We start from the raw sequence: 24,045 nt of genomic DNA, 5'->3' as shown, positions 1-24,045 counted from the left end.
AGACATTATCTCGCCGGCAAACGTTTCACACTCCTCAATGACCAGCGGTCTGTGGCCTTCATGTTTAACACGAAGCAGAGAGGCAAGATAAAAAATGACAAGATCCTAAGATGGCGGATAGAACTGTCCACTTACGACTACGATATTATGTACAGGCCAGGAGCACTCAACGAGCCACCCGATGCCCTATCTCGAGGGGTATGTGCCAGCCTTAGTACTGACAAGCTCCAAAGTCTCCACGACGCACTCTGCCACCCAGGAATCACCCGATTGAATCACTTCATCAAGTCTCGCAACTTACCCTACTCCATTGAGGAGGTCCGAACGATGACCAGAGCCTGCCGCGTTTGTGCGGAATGCAAACCCCGCTTCTACAGGCCCGAACAAGCTCACCTCATCAAGGCAACTCGGCCATTCGAGCGCCAAAGCCTTGATTTCAAAGGTCCTCTCCCATCGGCTGATCGTAATGTCTACTTCCTCAACGTTATAGACGAATACTCTCGTTTCCCCTTTGCCATTCCCTGCCCGGACATGACCAGTGCTACGGTAATCAAAAGCCTCTGCAACTTATTCTGTCTGTTCGGTATGCCCAACTATATCCATAGCGACAGAGGAACGTCGTTTATGAGTGATGAGTTACGCCGGTTCTTACTATCAAAAGGGATTGCTACTAGTAGAACCACTAGCTACAACCCCCGGGGCAATGGGCAGGTTGAGAGGGAGAATGCGACAGTGTGGAAGGCAGTCATCCTGTCTTTAAAATCGAAAGGCCTACCGACCTCTCACTGGCAGGAAGTTCTCCCCGATGTACTGCATTCCATAAGGTCTCTGCTGTGCACCGCAACAAATGCTACTCCTCATGAGAGGATGTTCGGTTTCCCCAGGAAATCTTCCTCAGGTATTTCACTACCCGGGTGGTTGATGTCCCTGGGCACTGTACTGTTACAAAAACATGTGAGAGGTCATAAGACTGGTCCCCTAGTGAAGGAAGTACAGCTCCTCCACGCCAATCCTCAGTACGCATATATCCAATACCCTGATGGACGTGAGGATACTGTTTCAATAAAGGACCTGGCTCCGGCAGGAGAAGAGAGAGAGAGCGATGCTGCTAGCGAAGATGCGGGTGTGGAGCACCGTGATGCGCCGCCTGTGGGGGTGGGATGCCCGGAGGTACAAGACGTACAAAACGTCGTTTTGGAAAACCCAGCAGATGCCAGGACGGTGGAGGAACCTGAGCAAGTTCCCCAGGAGGTTCCTCGGCCGACGCTACGTCGCTCACTACGAACTGTAAAACCCCCGGTCAGACTTAACTTATAGGAGGGGTGAATGTGGTGAAATAAGTCATAAGTATATACCTTATTCTACCTGTGTATAGTTTCCTATTGTAATCTATTGTAACCCTGCGGCTTTCTTGGTTGGCCAGGAATGCTGATGTACTGTATACCACTCTGCTGTGCCATTGGTTGTCCTGATACTGTTACTTCGCCCCTGGCTCCGCCTCCTGGCAGTTCTGAGAAGCTGGTCTGTGAGCTAACATGTGTGTTCTGTTCTGTCCAGTTCTAAGCTAATAAAAGCCAACTGTTTGAGTTATAACTACCAGTCTCTGTAGTTATTTAATGTATATCACACATGAAGGACACTTGGGAATAGTTGGAATAAAGCAACATCTCAGAACCAAGGTTTGGTGGCCTGGCATGGACAAGGCAGCTCAAAAACAGTGTAAAGCATGCCACGGCTGTCAGATAGTAGCCAGACCCGACCCACCTGAACCGTTGAGACCAACACCATTACCGGAGGGCCCCTGGCAGGATGTAGCTATAGACTTACTGGGACCCTTGCCAACCAACCACTCCATTCTTGTGGTAGTTGATTATTATAGTCGCTACTATGAATACGACATCATGACCTCCACAACAACAGAGAAGGTTACTGATAGTTTAGAGTCAATCTTCAGCCGTCATGGTTTGCCAATCACCTTCAAATCTGATAATGGTCCCCAATTCAGATCTGAATTATTCAAAGAATACTGTGAAAACAACGGGATCAAACACCTGAAAATGACAGCAAAATGGGCTCAAGCTAACGGAGAAGTCGAGCGCCAGAATGCATCGCTGATGATGAGAATCAGAATTGCTCAGTCAGAAGGACTAGATTGGAAACGTGAACTTAGAAAATACGTGACTGTGTACAGGAGCATTGAACATGCCACGACAGGAAAGAGCCCGGCAGAGCTGCTCTTTAAACGGAAAATGAGAGGAAAGCTGCCAGACATCACAGAGTCACGCGCAGACATGGAAGTACGTGACCAGGACGCAGAACAAATCGGCAAGTCCAAACTGTACGCAGATGAACAGTGGAGAACACAATACTCAGAGGTGGAAGTTGGCGACACAGTGCTGGTACGGCAGGACAAAGTGGACAAGTTCACCACTCCTTTTAATGCCACACCGCACAAAGTTTTGAGTAAAACAGGGAGTCAAGTAGTAGTGGAATCTCCAGAAGGAGCACACTACTCAAGAAACACTACGTTTGTGAAGAAATACAGAACCAATGGACCAAAGGAGACATTCCATGAGCAGGAGGAAACACAAGGGATTGAGGACAGTATAGTAGACCCTGACACACATACCACTGTGACACAGGCAATACCCACTGACACCAACATGTCAGACATACCCAGTACAGCCAGGCCTCAAAGGGTTAAAAGAAAACCCCAAAGACTGTCTGATTATGTCACAACATAAACTGTGCGAGAACTGCATGGGTGATGTTAAATGTTTAAACCTGGGAATTATTTAGTTGCGTGGTAAGACTCAAGTTTGTAAAAAGTTTATAAATCAAATAAGTTATGCAGTGTTATTGTAAGCAACTCTTTGTAAACTGCAAGTTTGTTTCCAAGGAAAAGGGGGATGTCGTGTATTGATTGCGAATTTGACACCAGTCAATACGGTAATGTAATGTGTGAGTTTAACACCAGTAAATACGGTAATGTAATGTGCATTGCATTATGGGAATTACCCGGGAAAGCAGCAGTCAGCCATTTTACCAATAAAGAGAACGTCACAGTTATAAGCCTGCCTGCCTGACTCTGATTTAATTCGACGTATCTACATGCTTGATTGAACGTATTAAAGCATAGATACAACAGGTTTACCCAGCGGGAAAGCGACAGAGGCTTCTCTGCTCAGTTTAAAAGAGCGGGCAGGAAGCTGATGGTCTCATTGGACCCCGCTTTGCATACTTAAAGAAGGACCCCTCCGGCTTCAGGCGGGTGTCTTTGTCGCTTGCTCAAAAGTATAGGTTAAAGCAGGAGCTGCTGGCAGCCAGGCGGGACATCGGCAGGTCAGTCAGTTTCTGCTAGGTAGGTAGGGTTAAAAATCGACCGTTTTGTTTCAGTTTTTGGGTGAATTTGCGACTGATACTTCTCCTTTTATGCTGACTGCAAAATGATGCCTGTGCCTCTCCCACTCATTTCCTGGTCCCAAATGATTGCCAATTACAAGGACACCTCTCCTTCTTCCATCCTTTCACCTTCCTTCCTTTAGAAGCCCTTACCAGTGCATTAACGGGATCCCAGTGCCTGAAACAGAACAAAGTAAGGGATTGCGTTTTGGGGAGTTCCTGGAACTTCTGCCATCAACTCTCATCGGACACCCCAGGGAATTCTAGGGACTTGTGTCCAGCCTGCTTCCAGAGATCAGACTGACTTTTAATCTTGCAGACTAACCCTCAGGGTGTCCACGTATTTCTAAGTCCCAACTGACACCAGCCTGACCCCAACCCCAAGGCTGACCCGAACCCCAACTTCTAGGTTGTCAACTTACTGGTTGGAACCGGGAAAAAGATAAAAAGATTGGACTTAAAACTGTGGTTGAACTTTGTGTTCCTCCTGGTCTCTCATGTATCCTTGAGCTCCTTCATCCCACCATTGGTGGCCGTGCTTTCAGCTGCCTAGGCCCTAAGCTCTGGAATTCCCTCCCTACATCTCTCCACCTCGCTATCTTTCACTCTTCCTTTAAGACGCTCTTTAAAACCTACCTCTTTGTCCAAGCTTTTGGTCACCTGTCCTAATATCTCCTGATGTGGCTCCTGTGAAACGCCTTGGGATGTTTTACAATGATAAAGGCACTATATACATGAAAGTTCCTCTGAGAAGATGAGCATTTATTGGAATGCTGCTGTTTGAACTCAGGAAAATGTGCAAGCATCAATATAACCAGGATCTTATTATTTATTTTAAAATTTGTGACAGAGAACCTGAAATATACAGTGAATATTTCTTAGAAAGGGGATGGATTTTGGGTTAGGTGTAATGTAAATAATGGCCAGTAGAGGGAGTGCTAGGTCAATTTAAAGATTGAGAATGCAGTTGGAATCCATTTTGAGGTGGTGTGTAATTGCAAATATTACAAGGCCGAGCTGGAAGCTAGAAAGCTGCTGGTAAACATGGAAATAAAGTTAAGTTCCAGACATCACTTGCATCGGAGTCCATTCTAGAAGACCCCATAATACATCACTTATACAGCAGAGTAACCTGGGGAGTGACAAACAGAACTCAGAGCGCCAAGCTCCTGGGAGTTAATTTTTAGTTGGGTTCCCAACTCTCCAGGATTGCCCTGGAGTATCCAAGAATTACAGGTTAATCTCCTGGACAATGCTGCGAGCAACCCGGGAGAGAAATCATAAAAGGGGCATTAACCTATATCTCTATCTATCTATCTAGCTCTCCTTATCTATCTATCTATCTAGCTATATCTATCTAGCTATCTATCTCTCTCCTTATCTAGCTATCTAGTTAGCTGTATCTCTTCCCATCCATCTCTCTTTCCATCTCTCTATCTCTCCATCTATCTATCCCTAGCAAGACAAAATGTCTATTTTTGTCACACATTTGCTGAATGACAGTAATCCCATCTTTTCTGCACAGCAGTGATGATGTTCCTGAGTCTAACCACAGAATGAAGGATGATCTGACAGATTTAATGACTTATTGTGCAAGTGGGTGAATGTGTAGGTGCAGGGGGGAAAAAACACACATTACTAAAGAGAAATCGTTCAGCACTACCTTGCTCTATAAACTGATTATAGTGTCTGTGCCTGTCAATCATTCCATTTTTCATCTGGAACAAGGGAGTGTGTGTAATTCATTTCTCCTCTGTTGAAAAAGACAACTTGGTAGTTTGAATGGAAAAGTACATTATTATCTTCCTATTGGATAAAGCCTTAACAAAGGGACATGACGAGAGATGTGCAACAGAATGATCAGAAATCAAAGGGCATTTTATTTTCCTCACTTAACTGCATTAAAGCGACATCTTTAGGAAATTGTTTTAAAAAAAATACATTCCTGTACCCTTTCCCTAAGGCTCGAGGGCATTTAGAAACTCGTTAATTACAGAACTAAATAACCCAGGTACTGTACTATACAGGGACAAATGTAAGTATATCATTGCTTAAATGTACTAACTTTATAGGTTTATGGATCTCACCGTACTTCTGTTGGAATACAGTGCACAATGCCAAGATCTCAATAAAACAAATATTGCAATCAGTTACCCCTTGGCCCCGATTTTAACTCCAGATGGATTCCCCGCTCAGGCCTGAGTTAAAATTACAGTCGGGTCTCAGTGATGTCATTGGGCTGCAACATGTATATGTAAAGAAGGACCCTGTTAGCTCCGGGCGTGTGTCCTTGCTGCCTGCTCAAGAGAGCTGGTTAAAATTGCAGATGTTGTAATCATGGCGGCTTTCGGACAGGTAAGAGCCAGGGCGATTTTAACTGCCCACCCGCCAAGCTTCTGCTGAGTGAGTAGGGTTCAAATCGGTTTCAGATAGGTGAGAGAAAGATATATTCTTGTGGCATTATTGCAATGGCTGTGAAAGTCTGCTTGCATGGAAAACCACAGTCAAGATAGTTTATTGTTTTATGTGTGTATATATATATATATATATAGATATATATATATATACATTTTATATATATTCTATGTTATATACACAATATTATAAATATATTATATATTCTTGATGGGGGAGAAATTCGTTTGGTTAGCGCCTCCGGGGGGCGCTAATGGGACGCTAACTACTTAACGCCCGGGCACGGCGATACTAGCGCCGCTGGCGAAATTCACTTGGCGGTTTGCGGTGGTGCTAAACACTAATGCCACGATCTCCTGCGCCCGGAGATCGTGACATCATCCAGACGCGCCTCGCCCCGATAGCGCCCGGAACCGGAAATTCATTTTTGCCCCCTACCTCAGTGCCTGCCGTTAGGAACGACAGGTAGAGGTGGCAGTTTGCAGGTGGCTGGGAGCTGCAGGAGCACTAATTAAAGGCGTGCACTTCTTGTTGTTTTTTGTCGGCAATCAATGCTGCTTTGTTACTTTGACAGAAGTTTTGACCCATTTGAGGTTTCCCTGCTTGAAGGAGTTTTGCTCCTGACAAAAGCTTACCAGGTTCATTTGTCTTACTTTTGGTACTGCAACATTTCCAACACTTAATGGGGGCTGTACTAGCATGGGACCTTGCCCTCCAGCTTCACCGTCGGAGGCAGCGGAGGCGGAGGGAGAGCGGAAAACATGGCCGGAGAGAGGAGGGCCAACAGTGCTCTGCACAGGAGACCTTACCCTCCCAGGGTATTCCAGGAACAATTCTCATACATTCATCTGTCCGAGGAGCAGTGCCTTAGAAGGCTTCGCTTCAGCAAGGAGGTGGTCACAGAGCTCTGCCACCTCCTGCAGCCAAAGCTCCAGCCTCAGCTCAGGGCCAGGACGTCTCTCTCAGTGGCAGTGAAGGTAACAGTGGCTCTCAATTTCTACGCCAGTGGCTCATTCCAAGCTTCAACAGGGGATATTGCAAACATTTCACATTTCACTATCCATTGCTGCATCCGGGAGGTCACAGATGCTCTGTACAGAAGGAGAAGGGACTACATCTCATTCCCCATGACTAAAGACAAAAAGCATGAATGCTCATGTGGCTTTGCTAGGATAGCGGGCTTCCGCATTGTTTAGGGCGCCATTGACTGCACCCACGTGGCATTGCGGGCACCTTATCACATTGCAGAGGTGTTCCGCAACCGCAAAGGCTAACACTCTCTGAATGTGCAGTTAGTGTGCGACCACAGACAGCGCATCCTCACCGTCAATGCCCGCTATCCTGGCAGCAGCCACGACGCATTCATCCTGTGACAGACTGGCGTCCCAGACCTGTTCCAACCACCACATGAAGCTCGCAGCTGGCTCCTCGGGGACAAGGGTTATCCATGCGCCACCTGGCTGATGACACCGCTCCGTAACCCCAACACTCCTGCTCAGCACTGTTAAGATTCGCAAAATTTGTGCATTTCCCCGAAGGTTATTATCGATAAAAGGGACCCTGCATGGACATTTCTTTTGAAATTAAAATGGGTACCCAAGATGGCGTCCGTGCCTTGTGGCAGAAAGCCTGCGGGTCTCCAAAATGGATTCTGCTGCCCAGGCAGTTTGAGGGAAATCGAAACTAAGGCTGCAGGTTTCCTGTGAAAAGAACTTTGTGATTTGGGGCCCAGACAAACTGTGAATTATGTATTAGGCCAAAATAGAGGCAGATCGGAGTTCAATGAGGCCTACAGTTAACGCCATCAAACAGTCTGCATACATAATCGGAAACAGATTAAACGCATCCATCGAGGCCGGACAATCCCATCAAGGACTTTCAGGACAATACGAGTCAATTATCGGGCCAGTAGATGCAATTACCAGCCATCTAAAAACCCGTCAGTATAGATTGCTAAGTGTACAATAATAATTTTCCATAAGATTGTATCAAGTTTTTCCTCTTCAATATAATCTTGGTTTTGTTTGCATCCAACCACCTGTCTACTCGAATTTTCTCTGTATCGCTGCCTGTATCTAAGTCCGGTATCCAGAACCCAGGGGGCGAGCAATTCGAACCGCTCAAAGAAGGTAGTCAGAGGCAAAGCTGATTGACCCGAACACGCCTGTGCAAAACCCCCTACAGAAATGGCGACTGCGGCAGGACACCGACAACAAGGTTGCGATACGATAGACAGTGGTTCGGATGAGCGAACCGTGATGGAGGAAAGGATTTCTGATTATGTTTTTAGCAAGGGGAATATCACTAAGAAGTGGATCACCACTCTGTTAAAGGCTGGGCGTCCGGTAGATGCGGCAGCCAAGTGGGCAGAGGGAAAGGAACACAAGAAGTCCTTAGAAAAAGCAGTCTGGCTGATGTGCTCTAAAAAGCAGATCCAACTTCTGGATGGGCTCGTTGCTGCACAGGCAATCGAGTTAAGGGAGTCAGCTCTGGAGATCCAGGATAAGGCTCTCATGGGGGAAAAGTTGTTAGTAGCTCTGCAGGCTTTGAACCAAGAAAGAGTACATCTAGTAAGGGAACACAAGGCCCAGTTGGAATACCTATGGTGTCAAGTCACCGAGGCCAAGTGAAATGAGTCAAGGTTGCGGGAGAAAACCGCCCGCATGGCAAGGCAGGTTAGGGAACAGGAAGAGAAAGTACAGGAGGTAAAAGCCGCTTACAGGCTAGCTAATGAACAGGGATTTGAGGAGGCAGGCCACGGCCCCTGCCAAGAGAAAATAGAAATCTGAGCCGGGCCCTCCAGAAGGCAAAAGACATGGTATGCCTCATAAGCCCAAAGGCAGGTCAGGCAGATTTTATGGGGAACGAGGGGAGCACAGGACAGTTCCAACGTCACTGGTAGTGTCTAGGGACGCCCCGGTTGAGCGAGAGGAGACCTCACGACCACCACCCATAGCGCCAAGTTTCAGTGAGGTTGGGCAGCAAGGGAGAGTGGAGCCAGAGGTGGAGGTGGAGGTAGAGCAACCCCCGCCTGAAAAGTCGGAACCGGAGCCGATGTGCCCAGCACGGCATCGGAAGTTCGGCCCACCCGCCAATGGCGAAGATGAGGGACCCCTCCAAAACCAGTTTGTTTTAACCTTTAACACCCAACAGCTTAGGGTTATGGTCAACCATGTCCCGAAGCTTTCCGCCAAGGGAGACCCCTCGATCCACTTCAGGGAAATAGAGCAGGCCGCCAGCGTTAACGACTGCGATGACGCTGAAAAGGCCAAGAACCTGCTATTCTCCCTGGAGATTAATCTCCTCCAGTCCCTCTCTGAAGAGTGTAAGAGGGGACAGAGCGGGTACGAGGAGCTTAGAGACGCGGTTCTGGAGGCCATGGGGATGGATGAGGGAAGTCCTTTCTCCCGTGTGGAGAAGACGGTACAGCTCTCAAGGGAGGCCCCACAGGCTTTTGCGGACCGGTTGTGGCCGGTATACCGGAAAGCCTGCCCGGGGACGCGGGACCGGGGATTCCTGAATGGGGATTCTCTGACGCATTGGCTCCGTTGTCTAGTGATGAACAGCTTGCCACAGATCCGGGCCAAGGCAGAAGCCTGGTTCGACCCCAAAGATCCCCAGACCACAGAGATCACGGTAATTAGACAGCTCACTCTGGCCTATAAAAACGGTAGGGGAGCCGATGCACACCACCCAAGGATAAGCTGCATGAGGTAAAACCCGGACCGGGTAGGAAAGAGTGGCACCAGGAAGGGAGTAACCCCCCAACACAAAGACCAATTATTACGGGTGTGGGAAGGATGGTCACTGGCGGAAGGAATGTAAGAACCCTTGGAAGGATAACAAGGGAAAGCATCCTACAGCCCCGGCCCAAAAGGCAGAGGTAGGGGCCCCTTCCGCAGATGTTGAGTCGCTTTTGAACACCATGAGGTCCTTACTGACTGGCCAGGGGAGAGAAGCAGCCTCCACCGGTGCTCTCACCCTGTCAGCCCCATCCCACCCACAACCGTGACTAGAGCCGGCGCAGCCTGTGAATCTGTGTTCGCTCCGATATGATGAGTGGAGGAGACCCATGATGGAGATGGAGGTGGAATAGGTAGCGGGGACCTATCTGTTTGACACGGGGGCATCACGCACCGTGATCTACTCAGCTAACCCCACCACCACACCTCTCTCTAGTGGGGTCCCATACAGTCTATCGGGGTTCACGGGTAAGGAACAGGCTGGCTCGGTCTCCATCCCGCTCGCCATTCGGATAGGAGCGCTCCGCTCCACGTGGACGTGCATCCTGATGAATTGAGAAGTGGAGGGTGGAAGAGGGGTCCTGGGGGCCGATTTTATTGTAGGTCACGGGATCCTGGTGGATTTAAGGAATCACTGCCTCTGGGGGGCAGGAAAGGTAAAGAACGGTGAGATTGTAGTCATCCCGGGTAAGGAAGGGAAGGGGACCCTCTGCACCATGAAGCCCAAAGAGGATTATAACCTCGGGCTCATGGTCAGCAACACCCCACCAGAGTTCCAGGCATTTGTGCAGGCCCACCTGGCTGCATTTGCCACTCACAAACAGGACTACAGGAGGGTCACAGGGTTTGAGGTCAGCGTAGACGGGGACCCCAGGGCCCGACCACAGAAACAGTATAACTTCCCCAGGGAAGCAGAGCTGGACATGGAAGCAGCCATGTCCTCGTTAGTACAGCAGGGAGTTCTGAGACCGATAGCCACCCATGTGAACTCTCCGTTGTGGCCGGTTAGAAAACCGGACAATTCCTGGAGGGCCACGGTGGACTCTCGGGTGCTCAATAGTAACATCCCAGCCTGTGCACCTACAGTGGCAGCAGTTGCCGACCTGATCGGGAGTATTCCAGCATCCGCGACCACTTTCACAGTGCTGGATATTTCCAATGGGTCTTGGTCCATCCCCGTAAGGAGGGAAGATCAGTGCAAGTTTGCCTTTACGTTTAAGGGGCAACAGTACACGTGGAACTGCTTGCCTCAGGGCTTCCATAATAGCCCCAGCATCTTCCATCAGTGTATGGCAGACAGTTTGAAGGACTTTAGCCAGCCCGAACAGTTGGTACAATATGTGGATGACCTGCTGCTGTTCACTGATTCGAAAGAGGAGCATGGCCCACTATTGCCCGAACTGCTGGAGCTGTTAGAACAGAAGCTTTCAAGGTGAATCCCAAGAAGGCGCAGATCTGCCAGCAGGAGGTGAAATTCCTTGGTCTGACCATATGCGCTGGAGAAAGGGCCATAGATAGGGCTGGGGAAGGGGAATCCCGAGACCCCTATCGGGCAGGCCCAGAAGCCGCAGTCCAGGGAGGCACACGGGGGGTAGTTTTGGCCCCGGACTCGAAGCGGGTCTGGATCCGAGATCCCGTCTGCAAGACCGTCCCGGATAAAGATCCTCAGCCTGCAGTACGAGTGAGTTCACAGACCACACAGGCAGGCGCTGTGGCTTGCTTGAAGGGAGGGGCCATCCAGCCCATCAATTGGGACATACCCCCACTCTTCTGGGATCCTGACAAGAGGGAGGGACTTGAGGGCGAAAACCCCACCCCTAACCCAGGTGTAGAGAGTGAGGGACCTGAGGTCGAAAACCCCGCCCCGGACCCAGCCATGGGAACTGGTGGCGGAGACTCTCAGCTCGCAGCAGCAGGCTGCGAAAATTTGCCAACCCAAGCCCAGGTTCGGGAGGGGCCAAGCCTGGGGAGCAGCGGTTCGGGAAAAAGGCCCATCAGCCAAGAAAGCCCCACACGCCAAAGCCCCCAGAAAGTCCCCACGGACGCCCCAGCCAAGAAAGCCATGGTCACCAGCCCTCCAGTTCCCAAGGGCCGCCCCTCGAGCCAGGGAGAGGTCCAAGGACAGACGTCCTCAGCCAGCAGCCTCAGGCTGCGAGGGACCAACCGTAAAGGACGGTGCGGTCACGCCAAGGGTAGCGGCGAGCCGCAGTCTGACCAGGGATTAGCCTGGCCGCCCGGAGACGGGCGGCGGATGTATATTGTATCGTTTAAGTTTAAGTTTAAGTAGGTATAAGTTTGGGTGTTTAGCTTAGGTTAAATAAGGTGATGGGTAGTTTGAATAAGAAATCTGCCGAGATTGTGTATATTTGGGTCGAGGTCGCGGGACCCGACCATGCCTCACCAAGCCACAGAATCTCTTTGGGACCTGGCTGCATGTTTTTACATCTTTTTGCAGAAAGATGTTCGGGATGGACTGGATCGTGGTCCTATTCGCCCTAATCGGGATGAGCAAGGAGAGGAGGGGAGACGTCCAAGATTCCCACATCAATGGGTGTTCGGGAGAGAAGGCGCCCCTGGCGATCGATGGGAGTGGCGAACGGGATGCGGAGGAGACCGCTGTCTACTTCCACGAGGGAAGGTGGCCAGGATGGTTGGGGTCCAATTCATCTCAGTACTCCAGCCAAACCGGATTCATGTACAGGGAAGCATCCCTCCTGTGCCCCCTCGTCCGAGCCGTTTCCACGAGGGTCAGCATCACCGTTGGAAAGCGAATATGTTTAACATGCAAAGGACACATTCCACTGGACCGATGGTGGTGGCTCCGTAAGTTGAGCAAGGACATGAGGAACCCTGAAGTCGAATGGGAGCGCCTGGGGAATAACACCCATTGGACATTTACCGGGACTCATGGAGGACTGAGTGTGTGCTGGGACAAGTGGTGGGAACCGGACCAAGGGATTTAAATCTGTATGTGGGGGTCAGAGACTGTCTGCCCCGCAGGCATGTCCATTGTTTTCCACCGGCAGTGGCAAGATGCCGGGGAGGGATAAGGTGGGACACCAGCCTGGAGGCGTGCGCAGCCCCATTCTCCCTGATCCCGGTCAACGCCACTGAGCTGGTAACCCACCCCCGTAAGCCCCCGCCCACGGCGCAGGTGGCGAGGTTATCCAGGGAAGATTGCCCCACCACTACCAAGGGACCAGGGAATGGATTGGTACTAGTCCCCACTGATCAGATGCTGTACCAGGGGGTACACTACACGGTAGCCTCCGTGATTTTAAATGTCACCAAGGTACAGTTGCCGGAGGGGTGACCCAAGGAAACGGAGCAGTTATACCAGGCCCTATTAAAAGACATGTTGCGAAAATTTTACGAGTTCGATTTTGCCCATGTGGACAAGACCAAACTCTACACCACAGGGAGGCAAAGAAGGGGTGTATGGAATGATGTTTTTACTGCGTTTAACACTGGGTCCTCTGTCATCAACAGCTTGGATGACATAGAGCTGCAGACCCAGATAAAAGTTTTAAAAACACAGTTAAAAAGGATATTACTGGATGAGAACAAGGTAGTGGGCTCGGAGTTGCATGAGGACCAGGCCATGACGGTCCATTTAAAGGAGATTATAGCCGAGTTGGAAAAGCACGCAAAGACGGTAAATGCTCTCATAAGGGAGGACAGAAATGCTTCTGACCAAGCTACGCAGAATGAGGTGTGCGTGTTATACGGGGCGTGGTTACTGGGCGAGGGCCACAGTAACCTGGATGATTTAAAACAAGGTTTGGTCCCCTCCTGGATTAGCAACAAGCACCTCGCAGCCCTCCACCCTTTTGAGAACACATTGAGCCCGTGCCAACTCCGGCTAGCCTCATTCACATTTGGTTCACAGCGGTCCCGCCTTACATCATTAAGTGGGAGCACGCTATGACATGTACTGACCTCTCAGGGTGCCGGAGCGGGGAAGCACACATAATCCTGTGCCCCCAGCACTTGAATGCCTTCTCAAGACCGCAGTGTGGATTCAAAGCTGCTGACGCGAAGCCTATAAATTACACCATGGAGGCAATGGCACAAGGCCATGTTCCCCCGCAGGTAGCATATATAGGGGGTGGGACATACTGTGTCACCACCGGTGCGACCCACTGCTAGCACGGACAGCACAGCTGGTGTCTGGTTAGTGACAGCAGTTTCTGTTTTAAACCCAAGGCAGAAGTTCGAGTGGCCCAGGAGCGAATTGTCCCCATCCCTGAACCCTCCACTGTTCACCTCACTGTGAAGGAGAATTTTACGAACTTGCAGAAGTACGTAGCGCACTTTGGCTATGAAATTCCCCCTCTCCCTGAACATTTGACCAAAATTCTAAAAGCTGTTATAATTTCACAGAAACATTTCTACACTCTCGAGCAGAAAACAGTAGAGATAGGGACTAAGATATTGGATATTGTGACTCCACCCTGGTGGAACCTTTCAATAATATAGAGGTCCCTTCGTGGATCAGGCTGGCCTCCGACATTCTCGTCGTTTGCCAGTTAGTAATAGTGCGGTATTTAGTTTGCATTCAGTGTAAGGGAAAAGGTCGGTGGTCAGAATTCCGAAACAGAGCTTTTGGAAAGAACATTATGAAAAGGTGGAGGAAGATATGCCGGTTTAAGTTTTCCTGTATTTCGATTGAAGAAGCGTTGTTTCTTTGTGTTTGTTTTTTTAATTAAAGGTTTTTCTTTTGTTGTTTTCTTTTGCAACGCGGTTTAATAAAGATATGTGTACCAAGTGGTGCAGGGGTGTAGGAACCCCTCCATGCTTGGATGTGTGTGTAAAGCATGTAATTTTACTCTTTGTATGCTGATGTACACTAAATTTTCGCAGAATGGGAAGTGCATGTGTCATGGGTATATTAGATTGATAATTACAGGGGAAGGCTGACAATGGAGGGTCAGAAAAATTTGCTCACCTTGGAAAAGTATGATACTTCAAGCAAGTTTTTGTATCACAGGGAGGAATGTAAGATTTGCAAATTTGTGCATTTCCCGAAGGTTATCTATCGGTACATCTGTCTGTCTGTCATTCTGTCTGTCATCGCCTGTGCGTCTGTCGGGCTATGCACTCGAAAGTTACAGGGCGTACCTACGCGCGCGTTACCTCCAAAGAAAGCTTACGCTTCCGAGACGGTTTTAAACGTATTTACGTTTCGGCCGGGCTAAAATCGCGCCCGCGGTATCCCAAAAACCTTCAACATTCCGCTCATTAGCATCTCATTATCCGCTCATTAGCGACAGAGTGACCTCGAGCTCGACCAATCGTACGCCGGGTTGCTGGCGTGTGCCGCCGGGCCAATCGGTGTGTGTGTGGCCAGGCCTTATCGTTCTGAACCGAGGTGAGTCGCCGCCATCTTGATTCCAAACTTTTCCTTTCTTTTTCCCGCTTTCTGCGTCTTTAAAAAAAACGTTGCTTTTAAAACACATATTGTTTTAAAAAAAAATGATTTAGAAATGAATTAACTTATCTAATCTCATTAATTTTCCTACCTTTCCCCGTTTTTCCAGGTAGGCCTCGAAGCCTCGGCTTCTCCTTTGCACCCACGCCCGAGCTAGGCACCTCCCGGCCTCACTCGAAGGCTGGAGGGCCGAGCCTCAGCCCAGCGCCGCTAGGGTGCGCGCGCAGCAGGAGCTGAGACGCGGTATCTCTCTCTGGCTCGGCCGGGGGGCGGGGCTTGCTGAGCGTCCAGCGTTACCCTGGCAACTGGGCCCGCCGGCCGTCTCGCACAGCCGCAATCGGCGGTCTTCACCTCGGGGGGGGCCGCGACCCTCGGGGGGGGGGCCGCGACCCTCGGGGGGGGTGCGATCCTCGGGGGGGGGCCTCGACCCTCGGGGTTGGGGCCGCGACCCTCGGGAGGGGCCGCGACCCTCGGGGGGGCCGCGCGCGCGCAGCAGGAGCAGCTGAGATGCGGCGTCTCTCTCTCTGTGGCTCGGCCGGGGGGTGGGGCTTGGTCAGCGTCACGGCTACCCTGGCAACCGGGCCCGCCGGCCGAGCCAGAGAGAGGCTCCGCGTCTCAGCTCCTGCTGCGCGCGCAATCGGCGGTCTTCACCTCGGGGGGGGGGCGCGACCCTCGGGGGGGGCGCGACTCTCGGGGGGGGCGCGACCCTCGGGGGGGGGCGCGACCCTCGGGGGGGGCGCCTCTCGGGGGGGGGGACGCGACCCTCGGGGGGGCGCGACCCTCGGGGGGGGCGCGACCCTCGGGGGGGGCGACCCTCGGGGGTGGGGCGCGACCCTCGGGGGGGGGGCCGCGACCCTCGGGGGGGGCCGCGACCCTTGCGGGGGCCCCTCGCCCTCCCTCCCCCCTCCCCCCCGCCCTCCCTTCCCCCCCACCCCCCCTCCCCCCCCCTGCCCTCCCCCCCTCCCTTCCTCCCTCCCTTCCCCCCCGCCCTCCCCCCCTCCCCCTCCCTTCCCCGCCCTCCCCTCCCCCCTCCCCCTCCTCCCCTCCCCCCTCCCCCTCCTCCCCCTCCCCTCCCCCTCCTCCCCCTCCCCCCCTCCCTTCCCCCTCCCCTCCCCCCGCCCCTCCCCCTCCCTTCCCCCCTCCCCTCCCCTGCCCCCTCCCCTCCCCCCCTCCCCTCCCTCTCTTCCCCCCAGTCGCTCTCCCTCTTCCCCCCAGTCGCTCTCTCTCTTCCCCCCAGTCGCTCTCTCTCTTCCCCCCAGTCGCTCTCTCTCTCTCTTCCAACAACAACATTCCCTCGAAAAAGCCTCATATATGATATACACATATGTTATGTCAAAAGAAAGCTGATGATCAGCGGAGTGTCATAGGCATATTTACTTTTTTGTCAGACAAAAATTGTGCAGACAGTATACAAAAAACTTTCAAAAATCCGCTCATTAGCGGTTGACCAATCCTACCACTCATTAGCGTTGAGTGACGTGATGGTTGGCCAATCCTACAGTTCAGTGACATGATGGTTGACCAATCAGTGCGTCACGGGCGGGACCTAATCCTGCAGCCTCCGGAAACGTCACCGCCATTTTTTCCCCTGCTTGTCCTCAACAGCGAGCGGGGCAGCTGCGTCAGCCCGCCGGAGCGGGGGGTTGCCTTACTTTGAAGCTCCTTGTCGGCTTCTCATTGATGTGCTGGAATTGCTTATTCTCAACATCTCTTCGTACATTTGGTCTGAGCAAATCCATACGAGATCTCAACCTTCGGTTAAAGAACATCATGGCCGGGGTCTGGTTGGTGACCGCATGTGTCACATTTCTGTAGGCTAACAGGAAATTGTCCACCTTATGCTGCAGTGGAATGTCGTCATCGCACATGGCCCTTACTGCTTTCTTAAAGGTTTGTACGAACCTCTCAGCCAATCCATTTGTGGCTGGATGATACGGGGCGGATGTGTAATGCTTTACCCCATTCCTCTTCATAAATCTTCGAAACTCCTCGGACACAAACTGTGGTCCGTTATCAGAGCAAATCTGCTCTGGCAAGCCGTTCCTGGCAAATATGGTCCGTAGGACTGCAATAGTTTTCTCCGTGGTGGTGGAGGACATTTTGATCACCTCAGGCCATTTCGAGTGCGCATCCACGGCTATTAAAAACATTGAGTCCATGAATGGACCAGCAAAATCAATATGCACCCATTGCCATGGAGATGAGGGCCACTCCCATGGGTGTAGAGGGGCATCTGGTGGTGCATTTTGGAACTTCTGGCATCCTGAGCAGCTCTTTGTCAGGTCCTCGATTTGCTGATCGATCCCCGGCCACCACAAATAAGCCCTAGCAAGGCTTTTCATTTTCACCCCAACCAGATGGCCTTCGTGAAGCTCATTGAGCACTCTCTCCCTTAACTTGGGTGGAATTACCACTCGGGATCCACACATCAAGGTCTCCTGGCATACTGACAGCTGTTCTCTTCTGGATGAGAATGCTGGCAACAGTGAGTCGCCATGTGTTGGCCATCCCTTCACCGTCAAGTCATATACCTGAGACAGTGTCGGGTCATTTCGGGTCTCCTTCTCTATATCAACGTTAGTTACAGGCAAGCGTTCAATTATAGTCGAATGAAATATTTCGACAGGGTCCACTGCTGGTGCTTCCTCCGCAGTAGGCAGTGGCAGGCGTGATAGCCCATCAGCGTTTCCATGCTGTTTCGTGCCCTTATAGTCGATTTCATATTGGTTCGCCCCTAGAAAAATGGACCATCTTTGTAGCCGTTGCGCAGTCATCACCGGAACGCCCTTCTTTGGATTAAAGATGGAGACAAGTGGTTGGTGGTCAGTCAGCAAGGTGAACTTCTGCCTGTGCTGATAGTGGTTGAACTTTTGCACTCCCCACACTAGGCTGAGGGCCTCCCTGTCAATCTGGGCGTAGTTACGCTCGGCTGAGGTTAGTGATCGTGACGCAAAGGTTATTGGCCTCTCTGAGCCATCCGAGAATTTGTGTGACAGCACCGCTCCAATGCCATAGGGTGATGCATCACACGCCAACCGAATTGGTAGTGCTGGGTTGAAATGAGCCAACACCTCTTTTGGTGTGATAAACTCTTTGCTCTTCTGGAAAGCTCATTTACATTCGTCATTCCACTTCCATGGTACCCCTGTTTGCAGTAGGGTGTTCAGTGGGTGTAGTACGGTAGACAAATTTGGCAAGAACTTATGGTAGTAGTTCACCAGCCCGAGGAACAACCTCAGTTGTGACACATTTTCCGGTGCTGGAGCCTTGACTACTGCCTCAATCTTTTCAGGGGACTTATGTAACCCCTCTTCATCAATAACATGGCCACAATACGAGATCTGCTTCTGGAAAAACTCGCATTTGTGGCGATTAGCTCAGAGCCCATATTCCGTCAATCTAGTGAGCACCTGCTCCAGGTTGGTGAGGTGATCACTGTCATTTTCGCCCGTGACCAGGATGTCATCCAAATAACACTGGGTCCCTGGAATCCCTTGCAGGACTTGATCCATTGCCCTTTGCCAAATAGCCGGAGCTGATGCTACCCCGAACACCAGCCGGTTGTATTGGTAGAGACCTTTATGAGTGTTGATCGTGAGGTACTGTTTCGAGGCTTCTTCTACCTCCATTTGCAGGTACGCCTGGGCCAGATCAATCTTAGTGAAGCGTTTCCCTCCAGATAGCGAGGCGAAAATATCTTCAATCCGCGGAAGCGGATATTGTACCGTGTGAAGGACTGGGTTCACTGTCACCTTAAAGTCCCCACAGATGCGAACCTTCTTTGGTTCCCCAGGTGTATTTCTCAATGACCTCTTCATTACAGGAACGATGGGTGTAGTCCACTCGCTCCAGTCCACTTTGGACAGTACTCCTGAATGTTTCAAACCTTCCAGCTCTGCTTCGACGGCTGGGCGGATCGCATAAGGCACCGGTCTGGCCTTAAAAAACTTTGGGCTTGCATTTTCCTCTATTTTGATCATCGTTGTTATGCCTTTTAGTGTTCCGAGTTCCTCCTGGAACACTTCTTGTGCATCAATTCGCATTTTTGACAGTCGCCCAGGTGTGACATCGTCATCCTTTTTGGCATCTACAGTCACTGCTTGTATGGAATGCCAATCTAGCTGTATCTTCCGGATCCATTCAAGTCCTAGTAGTGGTGGTCCTCCCTCTGGCAATACATATAGGTCCATTTTGGTGTTTCCTTGCCGTTATATATAACGTTCACCCTTATTTTTCCTTTGAGGTAGACTTTTTGCCCCGTGTACGTCTTCAAGACGATCTCTGTATCTCTCAAGAGTATATGTGAGAATAGCCGCTTGTAGTCCCTTCGGTTTATGACTGTTAGGGCTGATCCTTTGTCCAATTCCATTTTCACTTGGACTCCGGCTACCTTGAGCGTGACCCAGATAGTTTGGTGATCCTCCGTTTTGATCACATTATGTAGTTTCAGACAACCCAGCTCCTTGCTTCCGGAGTCTGTATCCCTTTTCTGTTCGTCTGAACTACTCTCCGTCACCTTATGTACCTTCTTGTACTTCTCCTGTGGAGATTTCTTGCTGCTGGCTTTCTTTTCCGACCTCCAGACTCTTGCTATGTGTCCTACTTTTCCACACTGTCTGCACACTTGGTCCTTGAACCAGCAATCCTTATGGTCGTGTGTTGTTCTGCCGCAGCGATAGCACTTCACTGTTCCGTATGACATTTCATTTGTGCCATATTCTTGCGGTCTCCGTTGTATCTCTGCCGCGCCCCGTGCTGCTGCTTCGTGTGATACTGCCATGCTGAAAGCCTTGTCCAGCGTAAGATCCTTTTCTGATAGAAGCCGTTTCTGGGTTCCTTCAATTTGAAGCCCACACACGAACTTGTCCCTTAAAGTATCTGCTAGTCCCATTCCAAACTGGCAGTGTTTCGATAGCTTGCGCACTTACGTTAAATACTCAGCATTACTTTCATCTTTATGCTGGTTCCTTTTGTGAAACTTAAATCTTTCTGCTATCAGCAGCGGTGTGGGGTTTAAGTGGTCCTGTAGGATTGACACTATGTTTTCAAAATTATTTTCCGCTGGTTTCTCTGGGGTTACTAGGTTTCGCAGTAAGCCATACATTTTTGCACCCATTGAATTCAACAATACCAGCGCTTTCTTGTCATCTGGCGCTTCATTCACCTTGCAGTATACTTCAATGCGTTCGACATATGTCGTCCAATCTTTGACTTCATTGTCGAACGCTGTGATACTGCCACTCTTCGGCATTTTTGGGTGTGGTTAGACTGGCTCAAAATGGCATCTCCCGCGCTCTCCCTTCTTCTCCGCTGCGGCTCAAAATGGCGTCTCCCGCGCTCTCCCTTCTTCTCCGCTGCGGCTCAAAATGGCGTCTCCCGCGCTCTCCCTTCTTAATGGCGTCTCCCGCGCTATCCCTTCTTCTCCGCTGCGGCTCGGCCCTTGAACACCGGCTGCGCTCTGCATGTTTTCCTGTGTGCCTCTCTCTCTCTTTGCTGCTGCTTGGCCCTTGAACACCGGCTGCGGCCTGTGCGCTCTACCCTCTCTCTTCTCCCATCGATGCCGCTCGGTCCTGAACACCGGCTGTGCCCTGTACGCTCTACCCTCTCTCTTCTCCCATCGACGCTGCTCGGCCTTTTCTGTGCCGTCGGTCGGCTCTAGCCGCCACTGTCCGGGAAGGGTCTGCACCGTACCTGTTGCCAGCTTGTTTAGCTGGACCACCGTGACTGGAGAACCAAGCCCAGCTCTCAACAGCCTCCCCTGCGATGCTCAAATCTCCGCTGGATGGTCGACGCCCGTGCTTCTGGACTCGGCCTTCTTCTTTCACTGTTCTCCAGGAGCGAATCCCTGGGAGGTGATGCAGAGTTGCAGGTAGGTTTGAATCGTCTCATCGCAACTGTTAGATCCGTGTATCTTGATGTTGTATTTCCTTCAATAATGAGACAAGAGACTGCAGGGAACAATCAACAGGTGTTTACTGGATGAGGGTTACTCTAAAACTAACTGTACAGATCCCTACTCAGGGCTTATATACAGGTGTGGTCACTGCCGGTACTACAGTGTACAGGAGCTGTAAAAAGTAGTTCTCCCCTTAAAGGTACATACACTACAGATGGCACCAACCAATGACTCGATTCCAGCACTAAGCCATTGGCCTAGAAATTCCCTTGGGTTTGCGCCCATTTAGGGGCGCAAGAGTGGGTTGCGCCGGAAGTTGCGTCGCTGCTGAAATTAGGTGGGCCTTTAAATCGGCGTAAGCCGGTAGCGCTGCGCCGGCACCGATGACGTCATCGGTGTGCGCAGCGCCCCGGTACCGCCCGAAACCACGCCGATCCCCATCTTCAGTAGCGGCCGCCTCTTCCCTGGCGGCCGCTAACAACGTTTTGAAAACCTGGCCGTGCTGCAGCCTTAGAGGCGCTATTTAAAGCGGAGGTGCGGCCGGCCGCTTTTTCAGCGGCCGCCTGCCCGCACCTCCTTCCCCGGCCTCCTCCACCACCCCCCCCCCGCGGCATTGCCGGCTGGTTTCCGTGGAGCCCGGCACTTCGCCGTTGTGTCGGGCTCTTTTGCCGGCACTTTCAACGGGGCTCCGGCCGTTGCAGGCACCTCCCCCTTAAGAGAAGGGGGAGGCCTGCAGTACAGCAGCCTGCCGCTCCGCATCGGGTGGCGCAGCGGGACCGGCAGCGCTGAATTTCACACCCTGTACCAGCGCCCGCTTCCGCTTTGGGGTGCTGAAAGTGAATTTGGGGCGGGCACAACTGGCTCGGCGGCGGGTGCTAAATTTCCGGCGCAAACGTGCTGGCGGGGCGTCACCGAATTTATAGGCCATTGTGTTGCCTCGGCCTGTGCTGAAATAGATGCTGCCACCTCACCCATTACACGCAGCATGGGCTCTGGTTTCCCACGGTCTCTCTGTAATTCAACCATCCTCTGCAACGAGGCAAGGATGGGCTCGAATGTTTGCGCAGCGATGAGAGCAATGCTGGAGACTCCTCCATGCTCCTAGCCAGTGCATCCATGCTCTTGAACACCCTTGCTATTGCACCCATGAACTCAGTATGCATACTCCTCGCCTGTGTGGTCATCGCCTCAGCTGAGGCCTGTGCAGCAGAACTCGTGCGTGCTCACCCTCCGGAGAGATGGCCCCCGAGCTTCCCTTCCCCCATGGCATTGCTGCAGCCTGCTGCGTCCTGGAACTTCACCCACATCAGAGCCATTCCCTCTGCTCCCCTCCAGCGATCACATGGCCCCTCGGGAGGCACAGGCAATGAGGCTCCGGCTCAGTGTTCCTCCTTCTCTCCTGCATCACTGCCACTGGGAGGCTGTGGGAGAGGCTGGTCAGATGGTGGCTGATTATCTGAAAGCATAAAGGCACAAGAGTGGGTTTAATGTCAGAGGAGGGGGGCAGGAAGGCAGCAAGGAATGGAAATAGCATACTTAGATGGAAAGCGGGAAGGGCTTGTGTTGTGTGGGGGAAGTGGTATGAGAGAGAAGGGAGAGATGATGAACACACCGTTGCTGTCCCCAAGGGGGTTGACCTCTCCGATTGCCACAGCACCCACGACCTGGGCCATGATGATGCTGTGCACTCGCTCCTCCAGCTGTGTGAGGGGGTGCAGCTCCACCTGGCCTCCTATTGTGTGTTGCTGCTCCCTCTGGTTATGATTAAGCTTGGCCTGCAAGAAAAAGGACAGCGTGTGAGTGAGTGTGCAGCCATGTGTTTGGCAGATGTGCCTACCATAGTTGAATAGCTGTTAATGTATGCAAGGCGTGAGATGTGGATGTGACGTTTAGTAGATGGGCATAGTTGGTGGGTGAGTGGCGGTTTATACCATCTGTGCACAGAGTCAGGTTGAGATGGTGGGATGTAGAGGTTTTTGAAGCATGTACTCACCCTGACCACCAGAGTGAGGTTGTTGAACTTCTTATGGCACTGGGTGTGAGTCCTGTGGTCCAGGCTTCTGGCCGAGACGTAATGGGCCACCTCCCTCCACATCCTTCAGAACTCCTGCGGCAATGGCCTCCTGCCAGTGTCTGGGAACAGCACTGCCCATTGGCGTTCCACAGCCATAACCAAATCCTTCAATGCCTGATCACTGACCCAGCGAGCTCTCTCCCTGGGCCTCTGATCAGCCATGAGATTTGTGGTTGATGGATTGCATCTTCTTGCAGGGCCAGGTCACAAACAGCATTGCTCAGGGTGAGGCTGTGCAGCATGATTGACCCTCCCTTTTAAGAACTGGAAGGCGCCAGTCTGTCTGACTCCTTGTAATTAACAGCGCCTGAACTTGAGGAGCACTCTGCGGTAGTGCCCCGCTCCCCGATGCTCCACTTCGCTCTAGGGACGCAAAAACTGAATTTCGCGGTCGCCGGCGCTAATTAGCACCAGGCACTAAAGTTTGCGCCCGGGCGATGTGAATTTTCCATATATATTTATTTATTTATTTATTTATATCATGAAATGTACAAACTACAAAATATTCTGCAGTATCAAATCAACATAGCCAGGACGATTTAAAATGATTAGGGGTAATTTTGATGTTGGGCGATAGTGTGAAATGGGCAATATCGATTCAGCCGCCAGTCATACACCTCTCCCGATCTACATTTACATTGACTTCAATGAAAGTCCATTCCATTGACTACTCCGATATCGCCCATTTTACACTATCTCCCAAAGTCAAACTACCCCCCTCTCTGCCATCCCCCTCCCCCCACCAGTTCCCCACTTTCTCGCCTTGTGGGCACATCAAGGATAAACAAACTGGAGAATTTTGATTTGATTTGACTTGAGCGTGACCCAGTACCTCTTAAATTGCTCCATCAAAGTCATAAACAGATTTTAGCATTTCCACTAGAATGATCTAAATTGGGCTACTTCAGTTAAAATGCCAAATATCCAAATTTGGCACAATTGGATAATCTGGATTTATCTTTGAAACTCACTGGCATTCGTATATAAAGGGACCCACTATCCCTGTTTGCATGATTACCACCATTTATGTATCTCACCACAGGTTTCCTTGCTGTAATAGTGGCTGCCAGGGGCTGGTTATCTT

The sequence above is a fragment of the Somniosus microcephalus genome, chromosome 1 (genome assembly GCF_052327205.1).
Source record: "Somniosus microcephalus isolate GS21.2 chromosome 1, FLI_Smic_1.0, whole genome shotgun sequence".
Lineage (NCBI taxonomy): Eukaryota > Metazoa > Chordata > Chondrichthyes > Squaliformes > Somniosidae > Somniosus > Somniosus microcephalus.
Note: the sequence above shows the minus strand (reverse complement) of the source record.